The sequence below is a fragment of the Ailuropoda melanoleuca genome, chromosome 1, assembly GCF_002007445.2.
Source record: "Ailuropoda melanoleuca isolate Jingjing chromosome 1, ASM200744v2, whole genome shotgun sequence".
Classification (NCBI taxonomy): domain Eukaryota; kingdom Metazoa; phylum Chordata; class Mammalia; order Carnivora; family Ursidae; genus Ailuropoda; species Ailuropoda melanoleuca.
In genome coordinates, this window is record NC_048218.1 from 143,907,672 (window position 1) to 143,927,949 (window position 20,278).

Consider the following 20,278-nt stretch of genomic DNA (forward strand, 5'->3'; position numbering starts at 1 on the left):
GTTTTTTTGACTGTTTCCTTGGCTGTGCAGAAGCTTTTTATCCTGATGAAGTCCCATAAGTTCATTTTATCTTTTGTTTCTCTTGCCTTTGGAGATGTGTCATGAAAAAGTTTGCTCTGGCCGATGTCGTAGAGGTTGTTGCCTATGATAAATGTACTTTTTAAATTTTTTTAATGTTTATTTTTTAAAGATTTTATTTATTTGAGAGAGAGAGAGAGAACACAAGCCGGGTGAGTGTCAGAGGGAGAAGCAGACTTCCTGCTGAGTGGGGAGCCTAATGCCAGGACTGGATCCCCTTACTCCAGAATCATGACCTGAGCTGAAGACAGACAACCAACAACTGAGCCACTCAAGCGCCCCTATAAATGTACTTTTTAAAAGACATAATGTTAAGCTTACCTAAAAGATCATTTAGATTACATGTGTACTTGTCCTCTTATAAACCAGTTCCCTTACCTGGTGGGGAGATCTGAGAATATAGCTAAAGGGGGGGGGAGTAATAAAATATAGCCAGAATAGAACTCAAAACAGGCAAAACTGGTTTATATTGAGCTTGTTACCTAAAAGTCCAAATATAGGCAGTTGTTTATGGCTACTCTTGCCAGTCTCAAATTATGATGGTAGCAGTTGAGAAGATTAGGCATTCGAAAGATGAATTGGAAAAGATGGATTTTAATACACAGAAAAATAATTATTAAACATGACCACAACTGACATAAAGACCGCAGGGAATTCTTTCTATTTTACCTTTTATCATTTATTTTTATTATTTCCTTTTCTTTTTAAGTTAAAATGCCTAACTCTTCTTACTGATTGAAGATGAATAAAATTCATGTAGATAAATAGCATTTTGAAATTTTTCTCTGTTCTCTTAGGAAAATTTCATAGTAAACGGCTAATCTCTGAGAGTTTGAATGACTGAATGACTAAAGAAAGGAGTGATTAAAAACGACCTAAGTATCCCTAGTAGTCATTATAGAAGTAAGAAAATGACTAGGAAATGTCTGAATCTTGGTACAAAATTTGAAACTCCCCNAAATTTTAAACCCCCCCCCCCCCCGCCCCGTATTCTGCTTCTTGTCCATATGCCCTGCCTCTTCCTGACCAGGGCTAATCCAAAGGACAGTAACACACCAAGCTCTCAAATAAACATTAACAAATTTTCCAATCATTAAGCAAATTTAGTATCTATCAAGCATCGTATTTGAACCATAAGAAAATGTAAACCAAAAGGAGATAGCTCTTGATTTGCAAACAGGCAATGGAAAAAAGAAAGTTAGTTATTTGGCACTTAAAACACACTTCTCCTGGAGACAGATGATGATAAGTTTCTCAGTCCAGCCCTAGAAAACACATGGTGGTTGTGGCTCCTATGCTGGCCAATCAAAGTCTATGTAGCCCATAGTACAGCTGAAATACTACATCTTTTCAGTGAAAACCAGTAGGAAAAAAAAATTGTAATCCTTATAATAAAATAAGGCAATATCATTAAAGAAGAAATAGAATTTAAAAAAACTACTTTGGTTATTGTGTTTGAAAAGATAAATACATTGCACATGTCTCTTTTGCTCATATGCACGCTCCATTGTTCCATTAGACTTCATTTACAAAGGGAGAGAGTGATTGAATTTAAAAAAATTACTTTGGTTATTGTGTTTGAAAAAGTATTAGTTTTACTCAAAACTTCTTGGGAGTGCCAAGAAAATTTTCAAGGAGTTTTCAAAGAGCCACACATTTGATCTTCCGTTTCCATAACTCAGGAATATTGCTAGTACTGATGTAATTCTCTCAGCCATAATTAGTAAAAATGAGGCACAGAATTGAAACTGAAAAGTCTTCAGCAGGGCCAGCTGCATGATTTGTGGGGCCCAGTGCCAAAAAAAAGTGCAATACCCTTCATTCAAAGAGCAGGAAAAAAGTGCCATTAAAGGTACTTAAAAAATAAAGCTTTTTCTCTTTTGTCACAATCTGTACAACTTGCCAACTCGTCATCATAGTTTTTTGTTATTTAATGCCCTTCTAATTTTAAAAAAATGAAATTTTAAATTATTAGCATGATTTTTACCTTTCATCTTTATATTGTGCAATGACATGGTTTTAAATTCAAACATAAGAGCATTTAACTCATATGTGAAATCACCAAAATCACACAATTTGAATTTCATAGCTCATATATGATTATGTATTTTGTAGAAGTGCTGCACAAGCTAACTCAACTTTTTTTATTCTATGTCTTGATATGCACTGTGCCTTGATAGTCTACCAACACATTACCTTCGGCTTACTGATGAGTTAGGAGGGATGGAAAAGAAAAGGGATTATGGGTTGCTCTACCTTTTCCTTTCCTTTCATGTTATCATTTTCAAGGTAACTGGCTTATACAAGAAAGTAAGTTGAATAAGGAAGAATATGATAGAGTTCCTTGGATATTTCTCCATTCCGCAAAAGAAATGTTTGTTCAAGAAGAACACGTGGCCCTTTGGGGCTGTCAGTACCACACTTACTAAGTCACAGACTTGACACACTTATATATTCTCTTCGAGTTTCTGAACACACGTGAGTTTCTGAAGTACATGTGTACTTCATTTTCTTGCTTCCCAGTGAATTTCATTACATAGTTATTTCACCTTGATCAATCTCTTCCTGTGGATATATATTCTATTTTCGCTCACTCTCTCCTTCTGTACACATGTAATGCCCCAAGCAAAAAGAAAAAAAAAAAAACAGCAAAAGGAAAGAACAAGGCGGGGAAGAGGTCCTAAGTTGCATAGTTCTCCCCAACCAACCACCAAGTTGGTTTCTGTCTGCAGCAAGTGGTTAATGAGCCATAGATGAGTGAAATTCTTGTGACTTGGAATGGACAGGCGGTAGAAAAAATTTCCTCAAGGCAGGCACAATCCCAACAACCTGAGTGATGAGGTGTGATCCCAGAGATGAGGCTCTATTCACGTTTCACTCCAAGATGTTTCACTCTTCCAGCAACTCTGCTGTGTTACTAAGACCTCATTCTGGGAAATGATTGCTTCCTGAATGTCAGTTAATCAGTAACTTTGTGTTGTTGTTTTTTTTCTTTGAATATCTGAACCTACAATAGAGCTAAGTTTCAAAACGGGCACTTTGCATAGGCTGCCCTTTTAATATTCCAATTTTAGAGACATCTTTGACATTTCTAAAACATCATTTTAGATTAAAGACGATAGATTTAATTTCCATTGCCTAGAAAAGATGGGTGGTGTACATTTTAAAAGGCTCTGCGTTTCCTATATTCAAGACTAATTTAGTCAAGTTGATAGTCATTTTATTTTAATAGCATTTATTCCTCAAGAGCTGTATTGAATTATCATACTGATACATTCAAAGTACAAAAAGAAAAATGAAGTACACAGTGTAGTTTTATTTGTGCAGCACTGTTAGACACTTTGACAGGCATGTTATTGAATTACTTTGCTTGCTGACTTGTTTTTTCCCAACAGCGCAGATTAGTTATGTATATGTGAGAGATAAAACATTTTCAATAAGTTGTTCAGGGGTAGAAAATGCTGTCAGTTATTATGTAGGAGACAATCACCTAATATTTCTGTTTTATTGCACTCAATGGCCTCACTACTCTTGATTTCTAAAATTGGGCCAAGAGTATGTCACAGATGTACCCAAGTTGTCTTATTTCAGTTTGCCTTAGTTTATTGACACAGAAGTACTCTGTAGCCAGAGCCTAAAACTAAGTTTATCACTTTGTCTGTTAGCAACCATAATCCCACAGTTAGCTGACATGATCAAATGTTTATATCTTCAATATTTGGTTCCTTTCATTCTTACAGACTGAATGTGATAGTTTCAGAGCACTATGTAACATTGAAGTGATTTGAATCATGAACCAAGAATCACGTTGTTTGACACCCACATTCCAGGAGGATCAAGTCTGGTGGTTCCCTTAAAATTTATTTGTGCTTTCAGTAATTTTTTCCCGCAACTGATTTGAGACTTCTTAATTTGCTTTATGGTACTTCTGTATCAACAGATCTCAATTTTGTACATTATATATTGTCACTTGACTTATGCAAAGGTGACACTATAGCACAATGGAGGAAAGGTCATTTTTTCAATAAATGTCATTCATTCAACTTATATTCATATGATAAAAACAATTATTACTCCTACCTCTTTTTTATCCAAAATGAGTTTGAGATGGATAATAGGCCTAAAATGAAAGGTGAAATAAAACCTTGAGAAAAGTATATGTATCTTTGAGTTATTTTCTAAACATGACACAAAAAAGCATTGACCATAAAAGGAAAATTAGATAACTCATACTACATTAAAAATAAGAACTCCTATTCATTAAACAACATCATTAGTAAAGCATAAAGACAAGTCACTAATGGAATATGATATTTGCAAAACATGTATCTGATAAAGTACTAATGTGGGGAATACATAAAGAATTCCTGCAAATTAAAAAGGAAAAGAGAGTCAACTCAATTAAAAAATGGGCAAAAACCTGGAAAAGCTCTTCACAAAAGAGGATATCCAAATGGCCAATACATATTTGAAATGTTGCTCAACATCATTTGATATCAGCAATAGGCAAATAAAAACCATAGTGAGATAACACTATGCCTCCTTCAAAATGGCTATACATATACACATACAATGCCCAGTGTTGGTAGAGATTTGGATGTGAAGCAACCAGAACTCTCAAATGCTACTGATGAATGTGTAAATTGGTTTAACCCCCTTGAATAATGGTTTTACAATGCCTATTAAGCTGAAAATATATACATATGCCCACGAACTGCCACTTCTGTTCCTAGGCATATACTAACAGTAGGTGAACATATGCAAAACAGAAGAGTGGTCAGACTTGCACTATGCACAAAACCTACAAACCAGAAACAGTGTAGTTGCCCATCCACAGAAGAAATGGATAAATAAACTATAGCAAATGCATACATTAGCACTTTATGGAATATAATTGAAAGCCTTAGACAACATACAACAGCACAGATGAATTTCACAATATAATATTGAATGAAAGAAACTAGATGGAAACAAGAACATTTAAAAAAAATTTTTTAAAGTAATCTCTACACTCAACATGGGGCTTGAACTCACAACGCTGAGATCAGTAGTGGCATGTTTCACCAACTGAGCCAGCCAGATGCCCCGGGAACAAAAGCATTTTTGTGTTAAAAGTTAGAAAACAGTTAAATGACTAGGAGATGGTAAATGAAGCCGATTTTGTTCCTCTGGGTCTATGTGGTGTCTCTTCTCCACATTTTTCATCTACTTTATTCTTCTGAAAATTAGATATCCATAACTATCCAACATGAAAGTTTTATCCCTGTGTCTCTGACCCTTTGGTTTGAGCCCTATAATTATGTGTCTCAGGCAGTTTCCCAATCCCAGTTTCCTGGAAGAGAAAATCTGATTGGTCAAAAGTGAGTAAGGTGCCTGTTCCTGATTAGTTCAATCAGCTGATGATGAGTGATAGGATTTCCAGAAGTCTGGGCAGAGAAGATTCTCTAAGAAGTGGTTGCAAGGGTAGGAAAAAAATATTATTTATTAATACATTAAAGCATCTGGGCAACTTGATCATTTGCATAAAAGTTCTTGGTCTCTGTTCTGAACAATAACTAGATTTCATGGAATAGTTTAGAAAAGTGAAGACTATGGGCTCACTCACATCACTGGGGCTTTTATCACAATCATAAACTGGCCATAAAAGTTAAGGTTTGTTAGTAAGGGCAATGATTTGTATTCCTACCCCAGGTGAGTTTGGCCATCTACCTTCACTGCTGTTTATTTTATTGAATTTCTTTATTGGGGTCAGAAGACCATCTTCTCTGCAGAGGCAAGAAAAAGGTCTTATCTTATTTGAAACACACTGAGTTCTCTGCCACTTCCTGCGGTAGAGGTGAAATCTCAAGCTATGGATTCCACACAGACTTCTACAGAAAGACAGTCTGAATTCCTTCATATCTGTTTAGAACCCATTCATTATTGACAGGGATTCTGAAATCAAATCCAGTCCCCACATTTTAATGAAATAGAGGATTTCATTAATTTTAAATTCTTCTATAGCAAGTTTTGTTTTTCTTTTCTATAAGAAGATAATTTCTGGCATTAAAATGGAGTCAAAATTTATACTGTTGGGGAGGAGGAAATTTTCTTCTGTCCAAGATTCTTCTAGCTCAACTAAGAATTACATTTACATGAGAGAGATTAACAGGAGAAAATCAAATTTAACTGTACCTATGGGGAATCCACACAGATGTGAAATTCCAAAGACAGGCAACAAGAGGCTTATATGACATTCTGAGCTAAGGAGAGGTTAGGGGTCTAGGGATACAAATAGGAGGAAGGCTATTAGCAGGAAGGTGAGAGGAAATGTTTGGAAAACAAAGGTTACCCTATTATGCAGATAAGTTTCTTAGGTAAAAAGGCAATTCTGTTAATAGCTCTCTTTGTGATATAGGCTCTCCTTTCCAATGTAAATTTAGGCAGTGAGGATGGGAAGGTAAAGAGTTTTTCCTAAATCTGCTGAGTTCTGATGGCTTATAACTCTAAATAATTTTGCTTATGTAATTTAAAATTAATGAAAGGTGGTCTGCCCTTGTTCCCTACAATACCCGTTGCTGTAATAAAGTAAATCTTTGCTTCGTTGTTTACCTGCCCATAAAAGCTGCTTATGGCTAGATGGGAGACATTATAAATTTGATTTCTTCAACTGCTAAAGTACTTCCCCCGCCCCCCCAATTCTTTTAAATATGGCCCCAAAGTCAAAAGGTAATTTGATCAGTGACTATTAGCAAGGAATTATGTGGAAATAAGAATTCTTACAGAAAGAATTAGAAAATTGATTACTTAGGAGTAGGGGAGAGAAAATTTGCCACCTCACCCCCAGCCCCCAAACTTGATTAAAGTTTTAATATGGCACTTCTGGGCACTTATCATGGATGCCTAATTCTAGGCTAGCATGAATTTTTATAGCTCAATTAGGAAGCTTTGAAAGAAGAAAAAAATGTTTTTAAATGGTAATGTGTTACATAAATATTCATGCTTATGCACTCCTTTGAAATTTGGATCACTTAGAACTTTATTCCATTAAAGAATAATTTTTTTTTTTTTTTGTATCCAGGTGCCATCCATTAGAGGAATGGCGGCCAATGACATCCATCATGCATGGCCATGAATATTTATATATTGCCTTATCCCTATACTAGAAAGAATAGGAAAAGAGGAGTCAAGAATCGGATTTTCTTCCATATCAGATGACTGGTATCCTCCCTTAGCCCACCTGAAGAAGTTAAGTGGTTTGGTACTCAGATGTAGCATCATCCCCTACTAATATTCTACTGGGTGAGGTTTAATTGATGAAAGAAGGTGCCCGACAGATTCTAATGCTAGTGAAATAATGGAGTGGCTTGCCAGAGTCTACTGAAACATCTCTTTATCTAGAAGGTGTTCAGACAAGGCTAGTTTAAAATTCTGATCAATGTTCTGTGTGACTTAAGAGTTACTCAAAGGCAGCTCTCAACAGAAGTTGTCAGTCTCTGTTAATATCAGCACTTGTCCTCTCCCCTCCATTCCAAAACCAGGCTAGTGATCTGTGTATGTAGATGATGCCACAGTTGTAACTCAAGGAACAGATGTGAGAGAATTGAGACAGACAGTGACTAGCCATGTGTCATTTATCTGCAGACACTTCTGAATATCCAATTCCATCACTCTAGCCCTTCCCCTTTCTTTACTGCCAATAACTTATTTCTTTGGGCATTTCCATTTGCATATGCCTACGTCATCTCAAACTCAATAATTTTCTCTCCCAAATCAGCTTGCCTTCCTGATTTTCTATCCTTAATTAAAGGATAAGACTCAAAATCTCTGGGTCATTTAGACTATTTTCCACTTTGCCCCCAGTATCAATCCAGCTGCTAAGTCCTATTGAAATGTCTTTTTGATTTGCCATTTTCTTTCCATTTGCCCCTTTCTTTCCATTCCCAAAATAACAATATTATTTTAAGTTTCAATACCTTAAATCTTGCTTCTTAAATTCCTTGCTTTTAGGTCCACTCCCCTCAAACACAGCAGAACTCTAACCTAGTCTCATCACTATTTAATGTCATTTAATGAATTCTCCATGATTTATTGGGGGGATGGATGAATAGTTGTGTTTTAGCTTCCCTGAAGTCATCTGGAGATACCCCAAAGGTGGGGGCTGTGTATGATGTTTGCTATTCACACTTTGAGGAACAATGCAGTAGACGTCTGAATCTCTGTAGCACTCTCAATTATTAGTATTTTGTTATTCACATTTATAACTATACTTCACCTGTAATTGATTTTGTTTATGTTATGAGATAGGAATCAAGTTGCATTTTTTTTTCTGTATGAACACCCAATTTTCTCATTTTCATTATTGTTGAAAATATTGGTTTTTTTTTTCTTTCTGTCCCCTGATCCTTCCTCATAAACTAAGTACCTCTGTATCTATGGCCTTTTTATAGACTATGTTATTCCACTGGTCTATTCTTATATCCTTTTAAAAATTTTTTCATAGTTTTTGTTCTGTATCCTTTCATCAGCAACATACTATCTTATATAGCTTTACAAGACTCAATGTTCAGTAGAACAAGTCTTCCTACCATGTTCTTCTTCTTGAAGAATGTCTTAACTATGCCCCCTTTGCAGTTTTTTTTTTTAAAGCTTTTATTTATTTGAGAGAGAGAGAGAGAGAGAGGATGAGTGGGGTGAGGGCCAGAGGGAAAGGGAGAAACAGACACTCTGCTGAGCAGGGAGCCCAACTCGGGGCTCAATCCCAGGATGCAGGGCTCAATCCTGGGATGCGGGGTCATGACCTGAGCTGAGCCAGGTCACCAACTGAGCCACCCAGGCACCCCACCCACTTTGCAGTTTTGTAGAAGTTTTAGAAAAAAACTTGTCTGGTTTTCCTTTAAAAAAAAACCTCTTGGTATTTTGACTGGGCTTGCATGGCATTAGGAGAGCAATGATATCTTTATGTTTATGTTAGGTTTCCTTAGTTTCTCACAGTAATGTTTTATAGTCTTCTGTGTAGAAATCTTGCATAGTTTTTGCTAATAGTATCCCTATGTATTGATATTTTTGATGTTATTATAAATGGTAACTTTCTTAAGAATTTCATTTCTGTTGCTGATATATAAAAAGGAAATAAAACCGAATTCTTATAGATTCAAGCAAATTGTCTATAAAAAGTAGACTATTTTATTTCTTCATTATAATCCCTGGTCCTATTACCTTTTCTGTTTTTTTTTTCACTATACTGACTAGGACTTCCAATACAATATTGAACAGTGGTGAACTTATTTCCAAATTCAAGGTGAAAACTTTCAGCACTTATAACATTAAGTAAATAGATACTTCTCATAAATAGTTTGCCAGATTAAAAAAGTTTATACTCCCAGTTTGCCAAGAGGGTTTTTAAAAAAATCATTAATGTTGTAGAATGTTATCTTTTTCTGAACCTACTGAGATGATCAGTTTTTAAAATCTTCTTTAAATGTGGTGAATTAGATTGGTTTCCAAATGTCAAACCAATTCTACATTCTCAGAATAAACTCAATTTGGCCATGATATAGTATTCTTTTTTTATATAGTATTTATCTTGATTTGATAATATCTATTAAAGATTCATGTATCTTTATTTATAGGAGAATTCTGCCTTTAATTTTCCTTTCTTGTAATGACATCTCAGGTTTTAGAATCAGGGTTGTGCCAGCCTAGTTCCTTACATATTTGGAAGAATTAATTGGTGAAGTCGTTGGGTTCTGATGATTTTTCACTTATTTTCTTGGAAATATGCATTACAGGTTTTAATATATGGGTTTAACATCCGAATCACCTGTGGGTCTGTTTATATTGTCTTTTATCTCTTTGTTTTAAGTTATTGGCCTGGTTTCTTAGCATCTCTATTAACTTTTAATTGAATTGTAGAGTGTATGTAATGCTACTTCATAAAATCTGAAATGTTTTTCTTAAAACAAAAGCAAAAACAAAAAACAAGTTCAGCATTTTCTATCTCAGTATACAGTATGTTGCATTTTCTGGTTTGTTCAATGCTTTTAAAATACAAAATGAGCCCTGTTTTGAAATATACATAAAATACACATGGGCCTGAAGCATAAAGATTTAAGCAAACAGACAAGAGTTGCAGTAAAAATTAAAATAGAGCAAGTTAGTATAAAGGCAGAGCATATCTGTTATATATTTGAAAAGTACAATACCCATAAGATTGAAATTTCTACAGGTAAAATGAAACTATTCTGGAATTGATCCACCACAAGACTCTGGACTTGTTCTATTATAAAGAAAATGGAGGGGAACTAGCAAACTACACATAAACTTTTAAAAATCTAAATGCAACAGAAAACCAGAGCTTAAAAGTGCATTTATTTTCTCTATATACTTTATAGTGAATCTAACATAACTCTTAGGAACTAATGATAAAATATTTCATAGCTACAAAATCAAAGCCACTTTCATGAACACTGGGCCAAGGGCAGGCAGTCCCAAAATGTATCACTTTAGCATGTTGATTATTTTAAATAAAATTTACAGGGGCATCTGGATGGCTCAGTAGGTTGAGCAGCAGACTCTTGATTTCGGCTCAAGTCATGATCTCAGGGTCCTGGGATTTAGCCCGGTGTCAGGCTCCACACTCAGCAGAAAGCTGGTCACAGGGCTCCATCCCAGGATCCTAAGATCATGATGTGATCTGAGCCACCACATTCCAATAAATAAATCTTAAAAAAAGAAGTTACATAAAAGACTAACTGTGCAGGAAAGGCACTCATACCCTCCTCTGTTGGCCTGAAAGCAGAAAATAGATCTCTCCTATGAAATGTGCCCTCCTTGAACCAGGAGGTAAAGAGACATCCTTATCACCAGAAATAGGTGAGAAGCCCGTATAAACAACCCTGGTTACTTCTTACTAATTTACTAGCCCAGTCCAGATCTGTTTAATATTCCTTACTAATTGAAACTCACCACGTTGAGTTTTCTTTGTCCTGTCAAATCCTCACGGATTAATTGTCTCCTTACCTACAGAGTATGAAACTGTCTGCCTTGGTAACTTCTTTAGGTCTCAATTTTATAACTGGGTCTCTCCGCACATGTAATAAGACTTTGATATTTTTCTTCTGTTAATTTTTCTTCTGTCTCATGTAAATTTGATTTTTTTGTCCAGCTAGAAGACCTTGAAGGGTTGGAAAGAATTTTCCCTTCCCTTCAATATCCTTAAAGCAAAAGTATAGAACAAAAGTAGTTGTTTTCTCCCCACATGCCCTATAGGATTTAGTCCACTTTTGTAAAACATATTGTTCGTGTTTATGTAAGTTCCCAGCTATTTTAAGCTGTGTGTGTGTGTGTGTGTGTGTGTGTGTGTGTGTGTGTGTGTCAGGGGAGGCAGGATGCTATTTCAGACCCAAGCACTTATTTTGATGGCAGTAATGAACCTAATTTTTAACTTGGATCCTTACTTTCTGTCCACACACACATATGCAGTTATAATATGCTGTACACAAGCTGAAATACAATAGGATAGCAATATAACAGTAGGAAAGGTTTCTGCTCTTTTTGCTTCACCCTCCATTTCTAGAATCTTGCATTATATTCCTTAAAAACCCATTTTGCATGAGAAATAAAGTGTATTTACTAAAATATAGTTAGAAATTATTTCCCACTCCAAAACACCTTTAACACAAAAGCTGATTCTCTTCTTATTTGTTAGAAGCATAAAACATTTAGTTTCTATTGTTTTTTCCTCCTTTAGATTTTTCCTTAAAAAAAAATTAAAGGGAAAGGTATTTGCACAAAGTAACAAAATAAGGTTTTTTTTAATTAAAAATGTGATTTAAAAACAAACAAGCACATTCAATGTTAATGAAGAGAGCAAGTATGGAGCATATATAGTTGACAGTAGAATGAATTTTTGCCTCCAGTTATACAGTCACATTAAAATAAAGGAATGGAACTACATTTTCATATTAAACACATAAACCAATTCCTCGTTTTACAATTTGTTTTTAAATGGCAATAATAAATTCTTCAGTTGTAAAAAGTCCAATTTGCAACCAAAGCCAAGTCAAACATGAACACCCCTATTTCAGAATTATAGGATTTCCATGGTCCACAAAAGATAAAAAGAAAAAAAGAAAGAAAAATATTTTTCTATCATTCAGCAGAGGCTTCTGAACCTATGGTAGTACAAGCAAATCGTATTCTCTGGAAAAAACAATTAATTAATGAAAACAACCTCAGACCCTAAGGCAGTTAGCCAGCATTCTTTCAGTGTTCTAAGTAAAACCCAAAGGTGAAGGGAAAAGAGGGGAAAATATTGAATCATTCTGGGTTTCCTGTAACTAGTTTATTGCTCTAGTCATAACTGATACAGAGAGCTTTTAAGTGGAATTGCCAGATATATTTTTTTTCAAGAGATTCAGTTCTATTCTGGTGGGTAGTTATATCCAGTTGACCTATTCTAGTTTTATTCTGCCCTTCATCCTACAACATAGCCCCTTCAGGCTCTCATTCCTCCTGGGCCTTGGCCGTTCCTCTTTGGTGAATTCAAATTTCTATCTTCCTGGCACCACTTAATCACTGTGTTCTCTGCTTAAAGTTTTAGCCCTTTAGAAGCTGCTTTCTGCGCGGTTTCTCAGAGCCTCTCACCACACTTGAACTGGTTAGGGCCAGCAAATGCATTGAGGGCATATTAGATACAGAGGACTAGATTCACTTCTCTGCAGGTCCCTTTTTTCTAGGCTTTTGGTCCTTCAAGTCCTGGTTGTCTTGGAAGCTCTGAACTCCAATTTCTGTCTCCAGTGAGAAGGTTGTTGCAAGTTCTAGGCTATCAATTTCTGCTCAGATTCCATGGTGCCAGGCAGTGAATCAGAAAATAATTTGCAAGAAGAAACAATGATTCATTTACCCTTTATAAACCTAAAAAAAAAACCCAACTCCTGCTTGCCAAAACATCTCAATTAAGTTATATCATAGATTGTACCTGTCTTCTTTTTTTTTTTTTTAAGATTTTATTTATTTATCAGAGAGAGACAACCAGCAAGAGAGAGAACACAAGCAGGGGGAGTGGGAGAGGAAGAAGCAGGCTCCTAGTGGAGGAGCCTGATGTGGGGCTCGATCCCAGAGCACCGGGATCACACCCTGAGCCAAAGGTAGACGCTTAACGATTGCGCCACCCAGGCGCCCCTGTACCTCTCTTCTAAATCTTGTTGATCCTTTCTATAGTATGCAGCTGTAGATGGGAAGGAACAGCCCAACCAAGGACTAAATTTCCCCATCCCACTTGGCACTAAGTGTAGCCAATGAAATGTGAGTGAAGTAAAGTATGCTAACTTCTGGGTTAAAAAATTATAAACTGAAAATATATAATATGCCAAATATATAAATACATAATTATAATCTGGCATAAGTTTTAAAATTCAATAACTAAAAGAGAAGTATTTAAATAAATGCTACAGTAAAGGCCAATTCTCTAAAGAAGGTATTATTAAGTTTACAATAATGTTCAAATCAATTACAGGTGTTCAGACTAACTACTGATGTTAATACCATGTATTAACAACAGGGTAGGGCATATAGCCTATGAGCTTAGCAAAAAAAAAAAATTTGAATCAAAGTGTCTAGTGCTGACTGATGAGAGACATGCACTGTCAATAAAAATGTAAATCAATAAAACCTGTTAGCTGTTTGTCAATATTTAGCAAATTTTTAAATGATTATATACTTTTAAATGATTATATACTTCAGAAATAACACCAATGCTTTCCCCAAGAAGAAAATGAGTGTAAAAGCATTATGCATCATAATGTTCATCGTTATTAAAAACTACCTAAAGAAAAAGAACTTCAGTGAGATGACCATTATATAAATTGTGTAATATCATAAAATTACATATATGACATATTTTGAGTATTATTCTTTTTATGAAAATTTATTCAAATGTAAATACATACATTTAGTTTATATGTACTTGTGTGCATGCATAGGTGTGCGTGTGCACACTCATGGGTGTTTAGAGAGACAGAACAGAATCTGCAAGATATTTACCAAAATGGGAACAGTGATTATCAGTTATGATGGTATTCCTGCTTTCGTGTGTATCACACAGAGCAGTTTTATAGCCCTAAAAATCTTATGCTTTTTGAAGTCAGGTAACTATTTTTTAAAAAAAAAGATTGTATTTATGAGAGAGAGAGAGCATGCAGGAAAAAGAGAGCACAGAGGGAGAAACAGACTTCCAATTGAGCAGAAAGCCCATACCCAATACTGGACTTGATTCCAGGACCCTGGAATCATGACCTGAGCAGAAGGTAGATCCCTAACCCACTGAGCCACCCAGGCGCCCTGAAGGCAGATAACTCTTTGGTTAAAGCCACAGTCTCCTTTTCCCTCCAAAAATGGACACGCAACATGGACCTACATGGATAAATTTGCAGGTAATGTCAGGAGTTTCAAGCTCTGCCTAAGAGCCCCTACTCTGCCACAGAGAATTGCATTTAGACTCAGAGCAGTAGTCCCTTTGAGGTTCTTCCGATGGGCGAAATAGACTAATTATCTTACGTACTAATGATCTTCCTGAGTGTCTCTGAGGACATGAGATATGAGAAAGAAAATAACATTTTTGCATTGCAATATCTGTATTACAAGTAACGTTAGCTGGTAATGATAACTTATCCTTTCTGAATTATCATATCAAATAGATAAAAACTGGTTTGCCTGGGTAAAAAAGATAACACGGAAAACTTTCCTTCTCCTACTAGAAGCTCCCCATCTATCATGTAGCTTTCAAGAACAGAGACCTTTCTTTCATTTGATACTTCTGGCAGAAATTTAAGAAACTTGAACATAACTTTAAGCATTCCCAGAAATACATGAATCATTGCAAAGCAAAATATGCACTTTAAAACTAAAGGTTGGGTATCTCTGCACATTACTTGGATGAAAGTTTTGGGGTATATTTGCTTTAATATGAGTCCAGCATATTTCCAGTGACTTCTTTTTTTTATTTTGTTCATGTCCTTTGCCAAAATTATAACCTTAACTGATTTGTTTGCAAATTTATTTCTGTGGAGATCCTACCTCCTAATCACCATCCTCCTTTTTTTCCCATCTTCCCCTTCACTCTCTTAGTCAGGTCACACTGGAGTTTGTTCACCTTTATAAATGTCATGCTCCTGTCACTCCCTGGGTCTCCCCACATGTTGTTGATGGAACAACACGTGTTTAGAATGTTCTTTCCCTTCTTTTAATGCTGATAAATTCATATCAGCTATAGTAAGCAGAATGCTATTATCAAAAATGTCAGTGTCCTCATCTCCAGAACCTTCCACAGTGTATGTGCATATGCTACAGGGAAATTCAGTTGCAGATAAAGTCACAGTTGCTAATCAGTTGACCTTAATTAGCCTGGGTTTTTCCGGGGAGCCCCGTGTAATCAGAAGGACCCTTAAAAATGGAATGGAAGAGGGTGGAGGAGGAGGAAATTCAGTTAGAGGACAGTGAAACTCTGAAGAGAGGCACAGAGAGATAGTGTTGCTGGTGTAGACAAGAAGAAGGGGACCGTGAGGCAACAATGAGAGCAGCCTCTAGAATCTGGAAAGAACGAGATAACAGATTCTCTCTTAGAGCCTCCAGGACAACATAGAGCCCTGCTGAGGCTTTGCTTTTATCCAGCGAGATCCATGTTGGAATTCTACCCTACAGAAAGGTAAGATAAAATATTTGCATTATTTAAACCACGACGTTTGCATAATTTGTTACAGCGGCAATAGACAACGAATACATCTTTCTTCAGACTGCAAGCTGAACACCACTTCTTGCATACATGTACATCCAGGAAAGGAAATCAGATTTCCCCAGATAGTCAGGTTCCTCTCTTAGACACTTTATTGGCATACCACTTGTTCCTTTTAGCATGTAAAACAACTGCAACTATGATTTGGTTTATCGTTTATTGTTGTTTTTCCCTGCTGCTCTGTAAACTCCGGGATTATGGTCCTTGTCTTTCTTGTGCTGCCACAGGGTGGGTGTTAATGCTTGTGTGTTCAGAGATTGACTCTCCCCTTCTCTTCCCTGGATACATGGACATCCAGGAAAGGAACTCAGATAAATTCCCCCAAACAAAATCACAGGACAAAGATAATCACCTTCCATTTAGTAACCCCTTTAATGGACACAGTATTTTATTTTCCTAGGTCATTAGTTGTCCAAATGTAATCCCCTGACTAGCAGCATCAGCATCACCTAGGAACTGCTGGATGATAGTTGATCCCAACAGTGGGTGTCCAGGCAGTTCTAAGGCAGACTACCTGCTGTAGGCCAGATTGTTTTACTGAATTTCTGACTTAGTTGGTCTGGCCTATAGTCTGAGAATTTGCACTTCGACGTATCTTAAGTTATTCTGATGCTGCTGGTGCTGAGACCTTGCTTTGGGTATAACTGACTTAGCCAATGGGTAAGCTAGGGAATTTCTGCTGGTGGAATTTGACCAGCAGAGATCTTGAAACTTAAAGGGTCTTTATCACTTAATGCTTTGTGGTCCATGTGCCATCTTTGACCAGAGGCTGTCATTGTCTTTAGAGCAAGATAACATGGCCCTTTATAAAATCCAGCTTAGAACTATATTACAGCGAGTAGCAATTAAGTCGAACAACCCAATTAATATCTTTAAGAGTATCTAGTTCACAACCGTACATATTTAGTATTGCTTGATTTTTCTAAAACAGCAGTAGTCCTTGCAAAAATAAATGCAGAGTGACTGTAAACCAGTTTGTTTTGCTCTACAACCTACTGCATAATTACTTTCCTAGGAATAAATGTAAAATTCCCTGATGTTATTATATTTCTGACATAGTGACACCAATTGCTTATAAAATATTTAGAAATGTGCTTTAACAACTAGGAAAAACAACTTGCAGAACACAAATTACATTTTAAGGAATGATTTGCTTTAATGCAAAATTAATAATGTATAGTTTATAGATTGTTTTGAAGTCAGCCTTCACTTAGATGTTTCTGTAACTAGGAACCATTGTGGCACCAGTCTTGTGGAGGAAAGGTCCTCATGGACAGTTAAGCTACTGTTTTAAGTCAGCCGTGCTTGTTGCAATGCTCCGACACCTACAGTGACACGTGGTGGCCTGTTAGGCTGACTTCAGGGGGCAGATAGGATCCCCCTGTCCCCTATTCACCTGCCTTCCGCAGGGAACCAGTCGATCCATTTCACAGTTGAGAGGATCTAGCACTCAAGGTGTCCTGGGGCAGGTATCAGGTTGCTTTCCATCCTCTAATAGATTCCACTAGAAGGAAGGTGGGGTGAAAGCCTAAGAGAAAAGCACACCTCCAGGGGACCCAGAAGAATGAAAGTAGATGGAGGGAGAATAAAAACACAACCAGGAATGAAAATGATGGGAAACAAATGTGAGCATTTTGAAACAAATAGTGATTGGCTTATAGTGACTTTGGGGAGGTAATTAGGGTAGAAAATTAAGAATAGGTTTACAAGGTTTTGTGCCTGAGATTTTGAGACCCTGCTTTTAACTATGATGCAAATCATAATGGAAGAACAGATAAGGTCAATGGCATTCCTGTCCTCAGGGAGTTTGCCTTTTTTTTTTTTTTAAGATTTATTTATTTTAGAAAGGGGGGGTTGGCAGAGGGGAGTGGACTCCCCGCTGAGCACAGAGCCAGAAGCAGGGTTCAACCCCAGGACCCTAAAGATCATGATCTGAGCTGAAATCAAGAGTCAGACACTTAACCAACAGAGCCACCCAGGCGCCCAAGGAGCTTGCCTTTTAATTGCTAGGACAATAGAAAATACATAAAATATATAAAATATTTTTAATGGCTATGGAATAACTGAAACCAGAAAGAACCACTATTGATTAGTGTACTGTATGTCATAGATATGAGGTGTAATTATGACAAAATTAGCTCAATTTGATGTGGCTTATGGAAATTAAAAAAAAGAGGTTTAAAAAAAGCATGCAAGTTAAAATGAGGCAATTATTAACTCAAGAGAAAATCTGAACACGATAAACATGTTTCTAATGAACAGTATTTACAAAGTTATGTTAATGTATAACATAATTTTCTGTAACTAAAATCATGATATAATCATGATATTGACTGGGAAGAGAAAGGAGAGTGGGCAGGTATAATTGCGCTATTTCTACCCTAACAGAAAATGCAGAGTTAGTAACAAAAATTATTAACTCAGAAACAGTATCATAAGTATATTATTTAGAAGTAGAAAAATAAGTACGACAACGTAACCAAGAGCAACTACACAGCTGAAAGGGTTCAAAGCGATCGCTCTGCAGAGTAGACATAAGGTAAGGACAGAACAGGGTACATGTGGTCTTACAATAACCCTTTGACAATATGTTCATGTAAAAAAAATATGTTCACTATTGATAAAATGAAACAGAACACCTTAAAATAAAGACTATGGTGCTTTATTTCTCCGTTTTGAATATTTCACAAGTGACTTGCCAATTTAATCCACTCTCATTTTTTAAAAGAAGCATTTCATTTTTAACTTACAAAAATCCCCGACAAATTCAATCAGATATCTTTGCTATTGGGTGTCGAGCTCTTGCTCTGCTGCCTCCCAGAACCGCAGGAGCTTGGGCAGGTACTGTTATCTTCCTTCTCCGAACTTGAGGTCATCATTGGTAAGGGTTACTGTCACAGAGGATTAGATAAAGCTGTGCCTGGAAAGCACTTGGAAGCTGCCCGGCACATTGTTACTTCAGTCATTCCACTCTTCATCTGTCCTTCCTAGTTTTCTGAAACTCATGTTACCAAACAAACAAAAAATCCAAAAAAACAGCTTTTAAGTCCATGCCCGTAAATAGAAGAAGCTCTTATGTGACTTCTCAGTATTGTCAGCCACATTTTCATCCTTTCTTTGATATTTACAGCATCTGTTTTATTATCTGTTTTACTGCAGTCTCCCTGGGTGCTTCTAGCTGTATGGCTGCATCTTCCCTTTTGATCGTCTCTCCTCCTGGAAGCACTTTCTGAGGGACTCTTTTCATTCTCCAGCTTCACAGCAGATAATCATAATTATTTTCATGCTTTTAACAGCCATTCATTGACAACGGCCATGTTTGTATTTCCAGCACAGACCACTCCTCTGGCTTCCAGACCTGTAGATCAAACAGCCTATCCAATATCTCCTTTGGAATAATTCAGGCATACCTCAAACTCAACCTGTCTAAAACCCAGACTGACAATCTACTTCCCCTAAATGTGCTCCTCCACTGCTGACAAATCTTATGAACAGCACTTTCACCCATCCAGTTAATACGTCCGGAAACTTGAGGAGTTCCTCGACACCTTACACTTTGGAAATTATGTCCTGCCCAGACCCCCAATCAGGTCCATCAACGTATTGATTTTATATCCTAAATACCTTTAAAATCTGCCTCTCCTCTCTATCTTTAAAGATTTTATTTATTTATTTGTGTGTGGGGGAGAGAGAGAGAGCACAAGCGGCAGTCAGAGGGAGAAGCAGGTTCCCTGCTGAAAGAAAGCCCATTGTGGGACTCCATTCGAGGACCCTGGGATTGTGACCTGAGCCGAAGGCAGAAGCTTATCCTACTGAGCCACCCAGGCGCCCCTCCTCTCTTTTTGTGCCACCACTAGCAATACCACTCTAGTCCATACCACAATCACTTCATACCTACAATGTGCCAGCTTTCTAATGATTCTGCTTACACCCTATAATCCACTTTCCAGGGCTATTTCTTCCTTCCTCTGGTATGTCAGGGTTTTCAATGCCTATTTTGTTGAATAAACGAATATTTCTCTAGGGTCTACTTAGTAGTAGTGAATATCACATTAAATAATGTATATAAACCGTAAAACAGGATTTACAATGTTGCTAATATTGACTTTAATACCTTAGAAGTAAATCCCACTGAGTGTGGGAAGCTCTACCACCTTCTGAGGGTAAATAAATTCGATTCAAATATATGGGAAAATAAGGAGAAAGCTGCTTGAATAGGAGAGGGTCAATCCTTTCACCCTCGCATTTCTATCTGTAACAGTGATTCTTTGTTTTGTTTTGGTTTGGTTTGGTTTGCTTAGCTTTTTACCTCTATCCTGTTGGGTTTCTGAAGTAGCTATTGATTTAAGACTTTTGATGTAAAGGCAAAAATAATTTATCTTCTGTGATAAAAGAGAAACCATGTTCATTATTTTCACTCTGGAGAGA